Source organism: Anser brachyrhynchus (assembly GCF_964034855.1).
Source record: "Anser brachyrhynchus genome assembly, chromosome: 1".
Lineage (NCBI taxonomy): Eukaryota > Metazoa > Chordata > Aves > Anseriformes > Anatidae > Anser > Anser brachyrhynchus.
This window is the reverse complement of record NC_137694.1, coordinates 117,566,171-117,572,170: the sequence shown is the minus strand read 5'-3', so window position 1 is coordinate 117,572,170 and position 6,000 is coordinate 117,566,171.

Genomic DNA, 6,000 nt, shown 5'->3' with positions numbered 1-6,000 from the left:
GGTAAGAGCAGCATCCACATTCACGAAAGCTTTGTAGACTTGATACTTATTCTGCTGCAGGAACTCATTTACCTTTTATCATCAGTATGGTGTTAAGCTGTAATCACCAGAAGGAGGAGATGCAAGTCTGAAGGGTCTGTGAGACTTGGACCTGCTCTGCATATAGAAGGCCATAAGGAACAATTGTGCTTTTCACGATTCATTTTGTTTGTCTAGGATGTTTTAAGTGCTTAACTCACAAGAGGGAAGGCACATTCATCTCAACAATATTAAAATCAGAGTGAATGTGAAAAGATAACTCACAAAGCATTTCAAAGATTTAAATGAGGAACCAAAGGAAGTCTTTGAAGGACAATGCATTTTGACAATTTATCCTCTAAGGTTTTAAAACGACATATTTCTTGAGTCACACAATGAAATCTTAATGGAGGGAGGAGAAATATATGGTTGAGTATTTGAAAGATTTAGTCTTTTCCCACAGCTTCTACCTGACTGCATGTGAGGAATCAAGCTGTATGACACCTCCTCATATGGCACATCTAGGTCACTGCATGCCACTCCTTGAAGCTTTTCCATTGTCCTCAAAGGCTGGAATAGTCTCCATCTACTCTTCACTACCACTTTCCTCAGGGGGCTTTAAGAAATATTTTGCTTCAAGCACCACATGGCTTCTCATGGAAACCACCATTACGAAGAGGCAATCCTAGTCTTTGCCACTGGGCGTTTCACCTTTACCTTGTCATTTCCTGCAAAAGATGGTGTTGGCCATGGGCTGGGGCAAGCGACACTCACTAACTTCACGATCCCACTGCTGTGCCTTGGTGAAGCCCTTTCAGTCCTGAATGAGAGAGGTTGTGTGTCTGTGCTCTGGATATCAATAACCCTCTTTTCTCCACTCCGGCAAAAGCAAGTTTTAGTGTTCAAAAAGGGCTTGCCAGCATTTCTGTATATACTTTCATTTATTTTCAAGCATACAGATGTGTTTCTTTAGAAAAAAGTAAAGCTCTAGGGCTTCATTCTCATGTCTTTTTTGCCAGGGTTAACTGCAGTGAAGATAATAGACATTATGTTGGCATAAGTAAAGGCAGGGACTAGAAGCCAAGTATTTTGGCTTAAGACCCAAAGCAAAGCATACTCTAAACTTAGCATGGCATTCTGAGTAAGAAAACACCTCACACATGAGATATTTCTGTATTTTTTTTTTTTCTTTTTCTCTTTTCCCTTTTGGCTGTGCTTCTGTCCTCTCACCAGAAATGAAGTTTAATGGAGTGGTATCATACAGTGGAGGTGAAATGGCCAGGGGCTTAGTCATGCACTTTGTCAAATGCCATAGCTCCAGTCCAGTAAAGCCCTTAGGCATATGACTGCTTTCAGAGAGTCTCACAAAATGATACAATACTTCAAATTGAGCCATGAATTGCCAAGAAACATGCATACAGGATAGGTAGCTACTTACTATTTTGAACTGTTATGAGGGAAAAAGCGAAGCAGAGGTTAAAGTATCTACACGCACATAGACATTTGAGCTCTGTTTTTCTATTTTGGACCTTTTTACTTCAATGACTATGTAATTACCATCATTTCCAGTGGAGTTACTTTGAAATTACTATGTAGTTTACTGTATCTGTCTAATTAACTTGTCTCACAACTGTAAGTGGAATGTACCATCATTTCCAATCTGGAAAGCACTTCTTTGGAACCACATTCTGATAATTCAAGAATATTTCTGCTATGTTTTCAGCTCTTAGAGTAGCTATTGTTTAGAAACTTACAGTCTTGAGGCTTGAGAGTAAATAGAGAATTATTGTGTTTGCCTGGTGCTTAAAATGAAGCTATTTTTCCTGGGTTTGGTTAACCCACTTTTAATAGGAATTGATCATACTGTGAATTAGAACTTCCATTAGGAACTACATGTCAGAAAAGCACAAGTGGTTCTGGTTGAATTTAGATTTTCACTGCTGGAGGGTGCCTGGGAGCATATTTATGCTGACTCTTGCTGTTAATGTGGAAATATAAGTGGCATCCTCCTGGAGTTATACTAACCCCTTAAATCTTACCCACCCTCTTTTTATTATAAATTCAAATATTAACCTTGTAATCAGCATTACTGTTGGTAGATAAGTCAAGAAATAAATATCAAGACTTCTCTGTATGAGCAAGGTTTACAACTGAGAGTAAGATGGGGAGAGCAAAGTTGGAGTGGAAGACTGCAGAAAGGTTCTCGTCCTAATATATGTTTTATTTTACCTCATTATTTCAATCATTGTGGAAACAAACTTCACGTCTAGCACATCATTACTGTTCTTTGTATGATATCCTGATATCAACAACAGTTGACTCAGCCTTGTGATAGCAGAAAAGTATACAGATGTTGTTATCCAGTTATGAGAAGCCTTTGTAGACAGCTTGATTAAAACAAAACAAAACAAAACAAAACAACAACAACAACAACAACAACAACAACAACAACAACAGTTCACGTCCTCTTGCATTTCTGGCAACACACTAATGAAGGTTTATGCAAGTTCCTGATGATAAATTTGCTATCACTGCAATGAGGGCAGTGAGAGAGTGAAAGAAAATTATGATATATACATACCCTCATGATATATGTGCTCTCTGGAGAAAGAGATGCTCTGTCTCTCAGCATAATTTTGCATAGTTCTGTTTTCTTGTTTTTGGAAAGATTACAGACCAGAAAATAAGGGTTTTCTATTGCTGGTGAAAGGGAAGATCGAGAATGTGATTTTCATTGCTCATTCTCCCCACCCCAAAGCACACAGACACATTCGTAAGTGTGTTCTCCAAACTGTTAATACATGTAAAGGCTTTCTAAGTCTTAAACACTGTTTTCTGTCTTTCTCTGAGATTGCTGCAGGGAATGACTTTAATATATGTTTAGTTTTGATTTACTTTTTCTCAGTGGTTAACATTATATTACATGGCAAAATATTAACCATCTGCCATTAATTTTCTTTACTGTTATTCCAACTTTCTGAAATTGATAAAGTCTCTGAAAGGTTTTCATTTGAACTTTAATCACCCTCAACTCATGCCCCTGAACATTCCCTATGTAGGTTTCTTATGCCTGACACTAAAATGAGCAGCACTGCAACCAGGTCTTATGAACAGTTGTACCTGTTACTTCACTTACGTACAACAAATGGCTTTGGCACCCATCAGTCAACTATCTTAGTAACATGCCAGGGGATCTGGCATCTCTAGGGAGAAGTTCCTTTCTCTGGTGTATATGAGGGAAATGAGAAGGAGCAAGTTCCTCCATACTGAAATGTTTCACAAAGCAGGGAGCCATGTGCTCTGGGAGCACATGGCAAATTAGCTAGGTCTGTATGCAAAACCGTCCAGGTACTGAAAATGAATTGAGGGAAACTGAGAGCCCTTTTACATCCTTAACATAAAAACATACGTTCACTTTCTGAAAGTTCAAAAAAAATAAATCCTTAAGAGGATAGGAAAATAAAAGTAAAGAGGGTGGGGAAACCTAACTTCTAGCTCCTTCCTTCATTTTCTTCATCTACTTAACTGTTTTTGAGTGACAAAAGTGATTCATATTTTCTTCACACTATTTTCAAAGACAGTTCCACATGTCCTTTGCAGCAGAAGCCCACCTGTGAAGCTTTTTAGCTCTGCTTCTTACCTCCAGTACCTTCAGCTATTGCCCTGACCTGGAGATCCCATTTCTTTTGTGTTCAGGATGAAATCCAGTGCTGTATGAAAAGGATGATGTGAATGTATCTGTCATTTGCAAATTCACATTTCCTGCTCTAGCTATTGGCAGCATTTCCAGGTTCTGGACTAGCAGCTCTCAGCGTCTCACTGGCTGTAGATTTCTCTAGCTCTCAAAAATGGAAAATTGCTCTGGATTTGTTCCTGAAAGGCACTATGAGTTTGCAAAAAATGATTGCCGCAGAAGACCTTATCTGTAATAGCAACCCTTGTGGGCATGCTCAAGAAAAATAAGTTTAGAACTGTTGTGGTATGCACCTATAACTGTATTTCATTCATTTCATAAATACCATGCAATATTACAGGCATAGATCAGTCAGTAAAGTTAGTTGTGGGTGCTGGCTGGGGCTGCTGGCACTTGTTTATCACGCAGATAGCGAGTAGCAGTAGTAACTCACTCCTACCAGGAATGGCAACATGTATCTGCCACCTTGTTTTGTGTGCTGTCTCCTCCTAGTCACCTGGAGGGTAATGTCAATGGAAGATAAACTGGTTCCATTCATGCATATGAAATATTAAAAAGTCAGTAAGCTGTAGAGATGGCATCTCTGTCTTCACTGTCAGAGCCTCCTCCTGAATACAGTAAGTACTGTGTTACAGCAAGAGAACGACTTGTTATCTAGCTCAAAAAGTGGCAGTCTGATGCAGATGTAACCAATCAATGTCTGATTTTCATCTGTTTGACTCAGAAATTGTTCACACTTTTGGCCCTCTGAAGCATGGGTTCTACCACATAGCATCCTGTACCTAATTCCTGAGAGCATTTCACACGAATAACTTCTGTACCTGGCTCATACAGAGCCACTCTTGGAGATGTGCTCTTGGGTGAAGGTTTCTTTCACACTGGTTCAGAGAGAAGAAGACTGCAGGAGACTGGCTGTGGTCCTAGAAACTATTTCAGTGACCACTCAGGTGCATGGATCTGAGGTTGCTCAGGGCCTGGTCATTGTTACAGTCTTGTTGGGCTGGGATAGCTCTGTAGAGCTGGGATGTGTGCTGAGCACTGTGCTGGGCTCTGGGGGCTTTGTAGAGATGTGCAGCCCATTTCTCTTTGGGAGGGGGACCTTTTATGTGAACTGCTCTTGCTTCTTTTGGTTTTGATCACCCCAGGTATCGCCATTGCTTGCAGTGATAATAAGTACTGCAGGGAAGGAAAAACTGGCTTTTAAAAGCCTACTGATCCTATTTCATGAAAATATTTTTCTTTTAAAAATAAAATTGTCTCCTCAGCCAGGGTAAGGATGAATGAATATGGAGGGGAAGATTTTTGTCTTGGTGAGCATCTTTCTACAAAGTCCTCATGCCCAAATTATTCAGAATTTTGGCAGCCAAGAGGCCAGATCTTCAGAGTCCAGCCCTCTGAAACAGATAAAATGGGTAAAAAATCTCAAATTCAAAAGCCTTTCCTTTCCCTTCTGATCTTCTCCTTATCCAGGCACATTTAAGTCTGTTTGGCCTTTTCTGTTTTGCTGAAAAAGTCTACATGAAAGGAGATAAGGAACCAGCTTTTTGACTTTGACCTGATTTGTCCTCACTGTCAGGAAGCCTTTGCATTCTCACCTCAGACCCTTACCATTCGTCCATGTGTCTTCCCTGAATGGGGTCAGTATCCTGTTCTGTGAAACGGATTTGCAGAGCATTAACCACAGGACAGGCTCCAGCCTTGCAGGTCAGTTCCTCACAAATTTTCTATACTTACCTGGGAAGCAGTGTGGCCAGCCCCATGCGTAGGGCAGGTAGATTCTTTTTCACTGTATTATTATATATTTTTTCCAAGGAGAGCTACTCCTTGCCTTCACAGGTAGCAACAACCTGCTGTTCTGCAGACATGACCTTCAGTGCTGGGTAGGCTCAGGGAGGCTGTTTATGCGCACAAACTCTTGGAGAGTGCAAGCTGTCACAGGGTGACCAGGTTGCAAAATCCTGGGTGCTACAAATTAGTTTTTAGCACTTCATACAAACTCTTCAGGTGTTTTGCGCGGCTGTTATCTCCATCTCTGAGGTTTGTCTGGAATGCTTTGGCAACAGAAGGCAGGATTCTCAAAATAACATGTTCACTGTCTTCTAGAAGTTCATCTAAATGCAATGTTGTCAGTGAAAGTATCTTATTCTGTGTAAACAGGTTCACTTCCTGGATGTTCTTTTTCAAATCCTCAGTGGGAAAGGGAATGGAGGCCCATGACCTCAGATGAACATCCTGATAATGTCCACTGTCCTGTCTGAAGTAACAGCTTTCTCGTGAAAAAATGCAAA